The 13,604-nt window shown below is 42.5% G+C and overlaps 1 protein-coding gene across 1 annotated transcript in view; it reads left to right on the forward strand.

Annotated features, from left to right (window-relative positions):
- ATP10B (ATPase phospholipid transporting 10B (putative)) overlaps positions 1-13,604 on the forward strand; it is a 181,668-nt gene that overhangs the window by 43,682 nt on the left and 124,382 nt on the right. The gene's annotated exons all lie outside the window — the stretch shown is intronic.

The raw sequence follows: 13,604 nt of genomic DNA on the forward strand, positions 1-13,604 counted from the left end.
AGAACAAGGATGTTTCTGTCAAACCTGTGATCTGATGGGTCTGGGGCTGTGGAAACACTGGCAAACACACATTCAGTGCACCCCAGGGAAAACTCAGGGCATGTTTGAACACCAGAATTTTCAGGTTATCAATACAGGGCATCTAAGCTGCAAACAGATGCCTCTGTGCACTTACCATGTGTTCTGAATGTGCTAAAATGAGCTCTCTGTTATTCACTTACACACTTCATTTTGTAGTTAATTTCTGCAGAATATCTGTTTGTTTTGCCAGTACTTCTAATGGTAGCTTTGTAGTTTTTAGAGGATATAAACTGTAAGAGGAGCTATGGGGTTGGACCAGTTGCTTTTTATTTTGCCAGAATTTGGAGACCTATTTACAGACATCTAAGTAGACATTGGGAATTCCTGGAAAGAGAGTTAACAATTCATAGCTTTCCCAGGCACTTGTCCTACAGTGAGAAGTAAAAACACAAGAAAAGGGCATATGCATTGATTCTGATTTCAAATAAATTTGGATATAGGTTAATGTAAGAACTACATTCAGGATATTTCTACCCAAATTAAATACCAATGAACTAGATGTTAATGAGGAGAGACATGTGAAAGCAGGGAGAGATGCATTTGATGAAGATACAAAATAAAAATATTAAGAGAGAAGAAAATAACCATTTTAATGAAATCTTGGAAACAAGAGAGAAGTGGGTGCTAAGGAATTGGTATAAATTTTATCAGAAAAATTAAGTAGAAATCATTGTTTCCTCAATTCCACCATAAGAAAGAAAACAGAATTTAGCAGACATTACAACTAATAATGGACTTTAAAATGGTTGTAAAGGAAGGGCCCCAATGAGAGGCAGTGGCTTTTCCCAGGCACTGATGTAACTGAGGTTGGTGTTCCAAGTACAGGAGGGGATGGTTTGAAAGGAGATGGGTTGGGACAGGTTCACCCTGAGCACAGGGAAAACAGCCTGTGTGGGCTTGCAGGTAATGAACTGAGTGAGGATGTTTGGGATGAGCTCAGTGAACTGTCCCTGGGTCTGTGTTGTGATGGATCTGACCATTATCCTGCCAGCCCAGGCAGGAGCAGAGCCTGGTCATGCCTTGCAGTGCTGGGGAGCCAAAGCTGGGAACAGCCCCAGTGACAACAGGATCGGGTGGCACTCTGAGAAACCAGGACAGGGGGTATTAAATGATCATTTCAGACACTGAAGAGATCATTAAAAAGCAATAGAGATGCTCAGCAGAACTTGGATTTCTGCCTCTTCCCCTCTCTCCACGCTCTGAAATGACAGAGGCTTTTAAGGCCAGAAATGCTGATGAACAGACGCTTTAAGTGATACTTTTATAATGAGGTTTGAAGAAATAGATCTTCCCCACCCTTAGTAATATGAACTGCACCTACCCACCCCTCAGAACCGTGATTAACCCTGCACCACCCCAAACACCTTCCTTGTTCCACCTGCCCACACGCACTGCAGAGCAGACGGTGGCATTTGGCTTTTAAATAATACAGAAAAGGCAGAAAAAGCATAAAGAAAGATAGTGGCATAAAGTGTCATAACCTGTTGAAAAGATTGACTCTGAGCTGAGAACACAGACAGCTCCTGTGCCATCTGCTGTACCTGGAGATATCTGGCAAAGGGCTGCAGCAGTGTCAGGTGGAGAAGCTACAGGAGACATTCTAAGGTCATGGATGGGATAAAAACAGAAAGAAAGGATGCTGTGTCCCTGTCAGGTGCCAAAAATGGTTTCCTGACCAATACCAATTTGATGGGGAGAAATAAAGAAACTCCCAGAGTGCTAAAAGGAAATACAAATAGTTCTGAATAAGCACAGAGGGAATAAAAAGGAGAAGTGAACTTGAGGCTCTGCTGTGGTCCAGGGCCAGCACCAGCTGTGTGTGTGTGAGGAGTGAGGAGGTGACTCCTGAAATACAGACTGATGGTTCTAAACACCTTCCAGGAGGCATTTGTAGGAATTTAAAGGTCTATGAATCTCAGGGGACTTGGACTTGGCATCTACTCATCAATGCCAGCCATAGCCCTGGAAGAGATTGTCATCCTACCAATTAATTTAGCCCCCAGACTGCCAGTTAAATCTTTTGTTGTTGAGTGGCCATTCTTAAAAATGTAGCTATTCCCTTTCTTTTAGTCTTTTGCTACTTGGAGCAAATTTTGTATTTATTTAGAAAGTTCTCTATCAAACCCTGCCTTGCTTTACTTGTGTGCTTGGCTTTGGGATCTCACTTGCACAAACTCTAAGGCCAGATCCTGCTTAAGAGTAAAGGATAAGGTCATCACTGTATGCCTGATGTTTTAAGGTACTGGATTATATACCATGCTATCAAAAGGAAAAAATAGCTTTATTTTTATAGTAAGTTCATCAAATATTAAAATCAACTATTTAAATTCAATTGTAGTAACAAAAGAAGGTGAATTCTGGAACACAAAGTAGGGAGGGAAGTATTGTAAAGCAGACCTAGAAAATAGAAAAGATGGCAAGAGGAAGAGATTCATTTAGTTGAGTATTTTTCTGGCTAATAATTACATTTGAAAGGCCAAAGAACATGCACTCCTTATGGTGTCCATGATTGGAGAGGATATGAAAGTGTTTGGAATTTGACTTGATGAGTAATTTCTAAATGCAAATGTGTGGTGGTGGAAGCCTCAGATGAGAGCAGGGTCAGCTGGGCTGTACTAACTTCCCCCCACTGTGGAGCACAGTCAAATTAGTTCCCATCAGTTGTGAACCCGGGTCACAGCTCATTTTACTGACAAATCCCTGTGGAAAGGACCCAGATGTCAGCAACAGAAAGGGAGTAAGAAAACTTTGATTGAGTTATGGCAGAATTCAGGGAACTGGGCTTGTTGCTGCTGCCATGGGTGTTAAGAAAACACCCCAGAAGATTTAAAGGATGATTCTGCAAAGTCCATTCAGTTTTCCTGGGCTGGCAGTTAATTTTTTGCATCACTAGGAAATTTAAAAGCTGTATCTGCCATTACAGTAAAGACAAATAGCACAGAGAGGCTGAGCTCCTGCCAGGAGGGAAATAATGGACAGTGCTCTGAAGGACTCTATTCTCTTTAACTGGCCTTTGTTTGGAAGGCAATCACTACCTAACCAGGATTTTATGAAAATACCTCCTGAGGAGGCATTAGGACTGTAGAGCTGTAGCACTCTGTATTTATCAGCATCCTTTTGTTATTTTAAAAGATAACCCCAGGATGCCACTGTCCTCCCTCTCCCATGTGATGGTTGAGGAGTTCAGTGCAGGAGCAGCAGATAATCAGCACAGGAAATTCCTAAAGCACTGCTGGATAAAGCTGGACAAATGTTGCTTTAGTAATCGAGTGGACTTTTTAGGTTTACTACATTTTTTTTTTCATTATACGACAGAAACTTTCAAAATATTTTCTCTGAATCTGATCCCTTTCTTAAATCCATCAGTTTGTGATTTGTGCATTGCACTTTGTAGGCTTAGAACCTCTGGAAAATACACTGTTCTGTTCTAATCCTGAGCACTGAATTACTTAAGTTGCTAAATTAATAATAAAGGGTTTAAAGTTTGTTTCTGTAAAATACACATTACCTGATTATTGTTCTACCTGAAATGAGTTGACTATTTCATACGGATATGGGCATGAATGTGGAAATATTCAGTTATATTTATTTATATATGACTATATTTGTTTATATAAGGTTATATTTATATATTATATTTTTATACATACAGTTATATGGAAATATACAGTCAGATACTTTTATGGGCAGTCAAATCTGGTGGGACTGTTTCTGATGGAGCAAAATATCTGTAGGACCTAAAAACTAATTTTGCACCTCTGCAAAATATTTGTAGCTCAGGAAGGAGGTGAGAATTCCCATCACTTCTAGTTGTTCACATTCCTATTTGTTTAGATCACATCTGTGCTCCCCTCTGTTCTCTGCAATAAAATGTGTATTTTTTTTTTATATAAATCTAAAATTACTGTGTGTTATCACCTGAACTGGCTCTGATCATACTTAGGCACTGATTTCACACAGTGGAAATGTGTTTTCTGAACTCTCTGGTGACAGAGGTCAAATCCAGAGCATTGGCAGGATTGTCTGATGACTTGGATGGACTTTCCAGTGCTGGAGTTGCAGTGACTTGTAGCTCAGCAATGAGCCCAGGAAACCTCTGCAGACATTTTCAGCTGTGGCTTAATGGTCATAACCACGTGCTAGAACAGAGGCACAAGTGTTAATTTTGCATTCATCTGACACTGTTGAAAATGGTTTATTATGTAATTAAGGATCAATAATTCCGCACAGAAATAACTATCCCAGCACTGACACCCATGAGCCAGGGGAGCTCTCCTTGGTGCTCTGCTGGGCAGGAGACTGGGTCAGAGAAGGGTTCATCTCATCTCAGCATCAGCTGAGTGCTGGGGGAGTCAGAAATTACCTCCCCTCTGCTCCAAAGGGCTCCAAAGCTCTTCTCTCTTGTTCTCAGTGATTGGGGCGAGGAGGAAGTTTGGGCATCACTGCCTGCAGGGGAACAGAGGGGAAGGGAACACAGGCAGGGAGTTCCTGCACACTGGGGGGATTAAATGAGATTCACCTGGAAGCCCAACCTGCAATAATCAGAAAGGAACCCCTGAACTGTTCACTTGTAGCTGCTCTATGTGCTTGCATACTTGGAGACTGAAGGCAGCTGCTCCAATTTGCTTTTTGCTTTATCGTTTTCCTCTATACCCAACTCTTTTACCACATGCAGAAAAAGGAAATCCCTGAAGTGCTTTCCCTAAAAGAAGGCCAGTCAGAACAGATCACAATTGTAGTGCAAATAGTGTTTATTTAATTTGATTTTCATGTACCCTTCATTGTCTACTGTCTTTTCCATTCTCATTTCCATCTGGAAGGCTGGGAAGGCAGCTGGCTTCCCAGCAGACACCAACTCCCCAATTAGGGAGCTGGCATGCAGCTCTGCTGCCCTGTTTGGGAGCCTGTCTGCCTTGCTGGCCCTCGTGGCACACTTGCCCACTCAATCCATTGGCACTGGGAGCCTGGCCCTGGGTCAGGAGTGGGAAGGGTTCCACTGGCTCTGGAACAGCAAGGACATTGTGTGTGAGCAGGCCATAGAAAACAGGGATTACAGGGATTTAAAGGCACTTTGCTGGGTTATCAGTGCTCTTCCCTTGCCCCTGAAGGAAATGTGCTGGGTGTTCCTTGGGGTGTCTCATCAGGGTGGCACAAGGATGTTCTGCTTGTGCTGCTGCCTGTAAATCAGAAACATGCTCCTGTTCCCCACAAACCTTCCTGGGGGATGTTTCATGGGCCTGTAACCTCTGAGCAGCTCTAATCTCTGAGGCTATTTTTAATCCTTCAGTTCTTCAGTTCACTTTGTCTCCTCTTCTCTTCTGCTTTAGGTTCACATAACTCAGAAATACTGTGGGCTTCAGGTATTGCCAAAGATTTTTCTGATATTCAAAGCCCCTTCAAAGCTTTCCTGCATTTTCTTTGCTATTCTGAGAACCAGCAGAGCATGATCCTTAGCTGCTTGTCCTGATGTTGGCTTGCCTACAGATTAGAGAATTATAGAGTCACTGTTCTAATTTAGGGGAGCTGGATGATTGGAAATCTAGATGAGGGAAAACAGAAGGCAAACAATAAGCAATAAACTTATATAACATAGACACACCTGGAGTGTGAGTGTATTATATAACACAGTTTCTCTCAGGCCAAAAAATTTCACAGAAATTACTTGAAGAGAGATTATTTTAGAACTGATAATTGTGGTTCTTGCTGAAATTCCTGGGTCAGCAGTTTTATTTCTCTTTTCTAGTAGCCTTTCTTTTTCCCCTTCCACTTTCCTGTAGCACTGCAGAGCTGCCCAGCACTCTGGCAAAGACACCACGATCAGTTTTTTGGGACCTGTCTTACAGGCTTACAGCCACATCCATCCCCCCAAAATACTGCACGTAACTTGGGATCTCCAAGCTGCCACCAGCCATGATTTGTTATCAAACCAGCTGAGATTCCACCAGTGCCCCAACAAGAGGATGCTCCACATTCCCTCACAGAGTGAGCATTCCTGAGCCCTGGTAATGAATCAGGATGGACCCTTCCAGGTTAGTGTTATGAAAATTTAAGCTTTTTGGTTTTACCATATTTTTCACTGAGTTTTGTTTGGTTTTTTCAGAAGGTCTAGAGATAAAAGGTTCAGAAGGCAAAATCCAATTACATTTAGGAGCCTCATGCTTTTGTCTCTTAGTAAATCCAAACCCAAGTATAGATTTCACTTTTCCACCTTCACTTTCTGGATTCATACAACAGTTATCTAAAGAGAACACAACATTTTGTACACATCAGTTACTGACACAGGTTATTTTTATCTTTTGCTTTCTCCAGCAAACAAGCCTCGTTATCTTCCTTGTACAGAGAGCAGCTCCAGGCAGGGGAAAGGGCCACCCTGGAAAATTCAGCAGGTGCATTTCAGAGCTGCCCTAAAACCAGAGAGCACCTGAACTGTGCCTTTACTCACTCACCCCCATCCTTCAGCCTCTCCACTTCCCCACAACAGCAACATCTGGGGTGTTTGTGTTCTAGGGGAGGGGCAATGGGAAAAGGGGAGATAATAGGCGGGTTCTAGAACCAAATTCTAATTAATCTGAACACAAAGATTGTTATGTTACCAAGCCCAGCTCCAACTTAGGCAGCACATGGGGGTTTTCTGTTAGAGCACAGGTCCTCCTGTGAGCTGTTTAGTTTTCAGAACATCCCACGTGGTTCTTAGTTTTTGATTCTGCAGACATAATCTGCAGCTTAAGAAAACAAATATTTCATTTAATCATAGTGAATAAATCCAGAATCAATTTCTGTGGTTATTGCATCTCTTCTGGAAAGTGTAATGAAATCTAATAGATCAAGAAAAACTTACTCCAATTATCATACACTTGATGACAATTTTTACCAACTCCTTTCTCTGTCCTTCCTGGAGCAGAGGTCACCAGCCACAGGCCAATGTGTTTTAGTAGTCTTGGCCAGAAGCTGCTTTTCTTCCCCTTCATGCTTGAGGAAGGGCTGGAGGTGCTTTGCCACCTCCTCCAGGCAGATCCTCTGTGTGTGGGGTTGGAATCCCAACCTGGGGAAGGTTCTGGCTCTGCTGCATCCTCAGCCTTTGATATTGTCCCTGCCCAGCAAAGAGCACTCCAGGTGTTGCTTGACTTCAGGTTTTGCTCCAGGATTTTCTCACTGTCCTGTTGCTGTTGGAAGGCCTTGGCTGGGTTCCAGGCACTAATTACATTCTGTTGGGCTCATTTTCCTGCTGTTCCCCTGCAGATGTTGTTTGTCACTCCTTGCAGGAGTGCAGAGTGGAACTGCTCTGGAACTTCCAGAATTCCCACTGAACAGTTCTGGGGCACCAAACCCACCCCTGAACTGGGACTGTGCCTGTTTGACAAACTGAGACACACAGAGGAGCTTGAAAAACATTATTCACACTGCACGACGATGCCAGTGGATTAACTGGCACAAAAGTCTTTTTCTGATCCAGCACCAATATTATACATCAGAATTCACTTCAATGATCACAGATATGAGATCTTAAAAATAGGACTTCTCCAATAGTTATTAGTACCTGCTGTTCACAGAGCCTTTGAAAAAAAAACTGATACAACCAAGAGAGTTAGTGGAAGTGTTGCAGAATCCTGTAAAAAAAATTAACTATGTAAAAGTGGATTGGAAATTATTTTCTTGTTGTAATGATCATGTCTTGAAAATTTAGAAAGGTAGGAAATCTTCTAAGATTCTTTTTTCCCACTACACATAGTTTGCTTCCATCTCTTAAAGGTGTTCTTTAGTAATATCTTGCCAATGTTTAGTTCTAGTACAGGAGAAAAGTGCCCAGTACATGAACTGTGATGCTCTTTTGCTGTACCTTCTGCCAGAGCCAATATCTCAGAAGGAAATGGAGCCTTTAAAGGCTTTACAGAACCAGCCTTGTGGTTCTTTCTTATGTAAGTACTTGGGCAGACATTGTGATATAACTGCTGAGCCTCCCAAGGCATGGCTGTTCTGCTGAGATGATATTGCATTACATTGTGTCGTGGAATGTTTCTAAATAATAAAAGCAATATCATTTTCTGGCCTCCCCTTGGCTCTGGGGCTGCTCTGTGGGGTATTCATTAGCATGTGAGAGCAGAGCCTGGCTGCTGGCTCAGGCTCCTCTGCTCCACTGATTTAAACCAGATTGGATAGATCTGCAATTCAATGAAGAACTTGCATAAAATTAAATCCCTCTACCTTATTATTTTTCTCCTGCATCTCAAAGCCCTTGTGAGAAATGCTTTAATTAAAGAAGCATCACCACGGCTTTAGTTTCAGTCACATTGGTTCAAACTTCAGAATTGACATTATGCTCTTCCCTGCTCTGTGGAGAGAAAGAAATAAAGTGTTGAGAGGGAGACAAGGAGAAAATATTCTCTCCCTGTGTCAGAAATCAGATCTCGTAACAAGTTTTCCTTTGTACTTTTGCTCCTGAACATCCACTCCCACCCAGCCCAGTCCCTGTTATTGGGAACAGCTGCTTTGGGGGGGTGGGATGAGGGGGATGTTTGCCCCTGTTGGGTCAGGACTTCTCACACACCTTTCTCTGCCATTTACACTGGAACTGCAGTGGTGCCCATTTTTGTTCTCTGTATCCTGAGAAAAATTCCTGATTTGTGTGACTGCTCCAATTTAACTTTTGTTAAACAGATTTACCCCTCCCCGAGTCAGCACAGAACTCCTGCATCCCACAGTTCCCTCTCTGTGACACAGAGCACAGCTGAGTTCTGCCCTGGAATGGCATCAGTGTTCTGACTGATCCTACAGAACCCACCAAAGCCAGAAGTTGGACTAAAATCAGCTGTTCAACCTTTAACTTGTGCCAGGATGGAGAGGGGATGCTCTGAAGTCAGGAGACCTTCAGAGCAGAGAGATCAGAGGGTTAAGGAGGGTCTCTCAGACTCAGCCCCTGCTCCAGCCCAGCCCTTGGGCCTGTGCTGAGTCCTGGTGCAGTGTCCTGTGCAGCACTTTGGGCTGTCTGGGTGTACCTGGCCATGGCTGAGACAGAAAGGTTCACTTTCTATTTTAACATCTTAGGGCTGGTCACATAAATACTCAGATTAAACAGGGTACTATTCAAACAGATTTATTTATTAAGTGATTCATTCTGGGAGGTTCCTGACTTGAACAAGGGCCACAGTAAAACCTTCTCTTGCTCTAGATTTACACCATAGAGTTTGTTGTGCACGTGGTGTGGGGCTCTATCACATCTGTGTTGTTTCCAGCTCTCCCTGTTGGACCATTTTCCAACATTATCTTCCATCAGACTGGTAATGAGAGCACTGGGCATCCCACTGGGAGCTGGGGAGGAGCTGCAGTTTAACAGGTTAATATTTGCACAACAGATTTGCAGAGTATATCTTAGAGGGGCTGGCAGAGGGGATGGTCTTCAAATTTTCTGTCACTGCTCAGCTTCAGGTGCCTTCATTAAGGAACACTTAAAGATAAGATACCTTCTAATTATGCTCAAGGAAGAATAGAATGTGAAAAGAAAAAGGAGAGAAAACCCACACCCAAACAAAAAGCCAACTAAAGCCTACTTTTCTATTTTTGTTCTAATTATTCATTATATCCTCATGGAATTTTTAACCATAAAATTTCCTTCTGTCATGGCATCTTCGGGCTTTCATTTCTATTTTAACAATTTCCCCTGTAAAAATTGTGTGTTTGTAGCTGAGTTTTGGGGCAAATATCACAGTATTTCCCGTATGATGGAACAGGCAGTTTCCTTTCTCAGCAGAGTTGCTGTGAAACTTTATCAGTTACTGTTTGTAGATAACTCTAAAGTTGTAAAGCAGAAGCTGGTAGGGAACAGCAAGGAACTGTCATTTTTGACACTACAGGAAATAGGAAATAAATCCTGGAAATGCTATTCTCTGCTTATCATGCCATGGACAATTTGTGGGGATTTGTTTCTTGAATGCTCCTTGAGCAAGTAAAATAAATGTATTCGTTGAGGATTCAGTAAATGACAACAGTTCTGAGTAATTATCTTGAAATCTTTCTCAAATGCCACAGCTTTCAAAAAGATGATATATAGCATTTCCTCCAGACAAAGAGCCTCAGTAATTATTCATCCTTATTTCCCCAGGTTTGTTAAATGGTTCAGCAGCCTGACTCTGGCAGAATAAAGGAAATGCAATAGAAATATAATCATATATTTGTGCTGCAGGTTTGGCCATGGCTCTGCATTTCTAGAAGAGTTAATGCTCATTAAACTCATCCATCCTGATGTGTACACAAAGAGCTGTGGCTCTTGTATAATTCTGAATGATTTTTTCTATTTAATTCATCTATCTATTTATGTAATGTATTTAATTTATCTATTAGCTTGTTTATCTATATAAAAAAAATCTATTTGCCATAGTAGTGTGAAAATACTGCCAAGAAGCAGGCAGAGAGAAGGTTCTGCTGGGGTTCCATGGATCCTCAAAGTGCTTGGCTGTTCCAGACCAGTGGGTGTGACAACCATGCTCTGCTTTAAAGGTATAGTCAGGTGTGTGCTTTACAGAAGGTGTGGCAGCTGAAACTGCAATATTCTGGCTCTGCCACAAAGGATTTTCTTTCCTGTGCCCAGAGCAAAGAGCCCCATGTGCAGTGTGCACATTGGATTGCACAAGGTGCCCATCTGATCCCCTGCCCTGACTGATCCTGACACACAACCCTGGTCCCACCCACGTCCCCCCCGACCCCCCCGAGCTGGGTCAGAGCCGTGGGAGCACGGGGGGGGCTCTGAGAGCACAGCTCAGAACTCTGATTAGCAAAGGAAAAGCATTTTCTCTGCCTTTTGAAAATCAGCCTGGATAGTCTACAGTAAGGATGACTTCACAACTCCCCAACTTAAAATGGTGAAAACTTCAGAGTTTTTATAGAAACCCACTAATTTGGAGGTATTTCTATGACAGGAGGCTTCAGGATAGGCTGTCAGGTTTGAAAATCTACCATTCTTCCCATGTGTTCCAGACTTTCCCCATCTCCAGAGCCAAATCTCCTTCAGAGCCCTCTCTTTCCTTTCCCTCAAGCAAGCTAATAATAGAATCCAATGTCTCCAGGATATTTTGGAAGGATGGGGTAGGGTCTTCCCTTTTTTCTGTTTTTCCCAGACTAACTCTGCCTTCTTCAAGAGGTGTTTGGACAGTGCTCTCAGGCACATGGTGGGATTCTTGGGGCTGCCTTGTGCAGGGCCAGGAGTTGGAATTGATGACCCTTGTGGGCCCCTTCCAATTCAGGATATTCTGCAATTCTTACTTAGAAAATAAATGTGAGGGAAATGCTTTTGTTCAGCTTATCACACCCTAAAATATCTGTTACTTTTAAATACAATATTTTTTATATAGCTCTCTCTAATTTTAAAGAGCAGAAGCTTGTTTGGTTATTACAACATTAACTGGCTCCTGTTGTTAACAGTTCAATTCCTCAAGGCTCTGAGCAGACATTACAAGGTCAGGTGAGGAGGCCAACAATCCCCAAGGGTTTTGCTTCCACCCACCATCTTTGCACTGAAAACTCCAGTGTAATTTATAAAAAAAGAGAGGAAATGAAGCCCTTCTGTGTACCCATGTCAACTCTGGGACAGCACAGCCAGGCCTTTGGTGGGGCTTTAAGGAGCCACTGAGTTCATCACCTCCCTTTTCATCTCACTGCTCTGGCCAAGAACCCAGAGAGAAGAGACAGGAAAGAATCATCTGAGCTTGGCTGCAAGGGAATGGGGAATTCCAGGAGCTGACTTGTTGATAGTCACAAACAAGGACTTGAGTCCCTTTGGCAGCTCTAAAGCATCTTTACTTGGCAGGAGTGGGGATGACAGAGGTTACAGATATCAAACTTCTCAACTCCTCCTTCCTTCCCCCGAGACAGGACAGACACTTTATAAACAAGGGAGACTTTGCAAAGTGTCCTGAGCTTCCCCTTCAGCCCAGGTGTGACTTCTGAGCCTCCCAGGGGAAAAAGGATCTCTTACCTCTGACCAGCTAAGAAAGCCCCCTCCGGTCCCTCTTCATTCCACATTCTGATAGAGTCAATAAGGCAGGAAATAATTTGGGATTCTGAACCCAGTTTCCCTGCCCTTGCTAATTGTGGATCCAGTTTCCCCTTCCAAAGGATCTTTTCTTCCCAAGTGAATGTTCCAAGGAGGTAAGACATGACCTCTGCTACTGTCTTCTCTCTGTCCCAGTACTGAACTGGGAAAGTGCCGGGGGGATGGGACTGTGGAATTCTTGGATTATTCTGTGTCTAGAAAAGGGCTTCTTTTCTTATGTGAGTGCTGTTTCTTCCAGTTGGATCCAGAGGGTTGAATATGGAGCTTTACTTTGCATTTTGCAAAATGTTCCAGGCTTTCTTTCACTGAGACTCAGTCAGTGCAGCTGCTTAATTAACTGTTTCCAAAATCCAAGAAACTATAAATCTTTATCCCAGCAGGAACTGCATTAATATTCTCAGTGATGAAAGGCAAACAAGATAGTGTGTCACAGCAGGATGTCTCTTTCTATAGGGACAGATATTCCATCTTGTTATTAATGGTAATGTTTTGTGGAACTAGTATAAACAGATTTGTTTAGGAAAGGGAAATGATGCTTTTGTTATTTTTTGGAAGTAAATGTTACATATTACTTAAAATAGAAGATTTTTGCAGGTCAAAGTAGGTGATGGCATCCCTCATCCAAGCAAGTTATCATCTCACAACATGAAGATTTGACTTGGTTCACAAAGATAGTACTTTAATGTCAAAATTTAGAATAGGCTGCAGTAGCATATATATTGTTTGGGGTTTTTTAAATTAAAATGTGACTAACACTTCTTCCCAGACATGTAAGGGTTTGAACTGGTGGCATAAAATACAAAGTCTTGAGGAAGACCTTAGTCATTACTTCAAAGCCCAAATGAGGTTCCTCAATAAATTGATATTGTGAATCTTTTTAACAGTGTCTGAAACCTGTAGTTGTTTGTAGGTAAAGCAGCAAATTCTTTTCTATTAGTATTATTATTTAATTCATAGGACCCTGTGCTCAATCAGTTCCCAGTCTTAATCAATCTGGAACAATTCTACTGTTTAAAAAAATGAAATAATATAAAAATCCCCTCACAAGCTTCTTGGTTTTGGGCAACCCTGGAAATGATGGAAATTCCCCTTTGCCCCTTTAGTGCCCAAAGACTGACCAGCTTGAAGTGCATTTTGCTCTCAGAGTAGCCCAGGAAGGGGAAGAACAAGGCTCTCAGCTCATGGAGACAAAGCTGAGGCTCCTGCAGGGAGAAGTTCTGCACCTCTCCCCTCGTGGTGGCCCCAAAGCAGAGCCTGTGCTGGGGTCACTCCAGCCCTGGTTGAGCCACCAGAGATCTCAAGCTCTGAAAGTTATGGCAGGAGGGTTTCCTAAGCTCTTTAGGAAAATGCAGAGTATTTCTACCTCTTTAACCTGTCCTCTGTGTGACCTCTCATTTCTACTGTGCTTGGGTTTATCTCCAAGGTGTCTTTGCTCACCTTGTCATTAAATAATGTCCAGCTGATTAACACTTAGAACTGA

This window comes from Pipra filicauda, unplaced genomic scaffold, assembly GCF_003945595.2.
Source record: "Pipra filicauda isolate LSUMZ 115617 unplaced genomic scaffold, ASM394559v2 scaffold89_size2521313_pilon, whole genome shotgun sequence".
NCBI classification, from domain to species: domain Eukaryota; kingdom Metazoa; phylum Chordata; class Aves; order Passeriformes; family Pipridae; genus Pipra; species Pipra filicauda.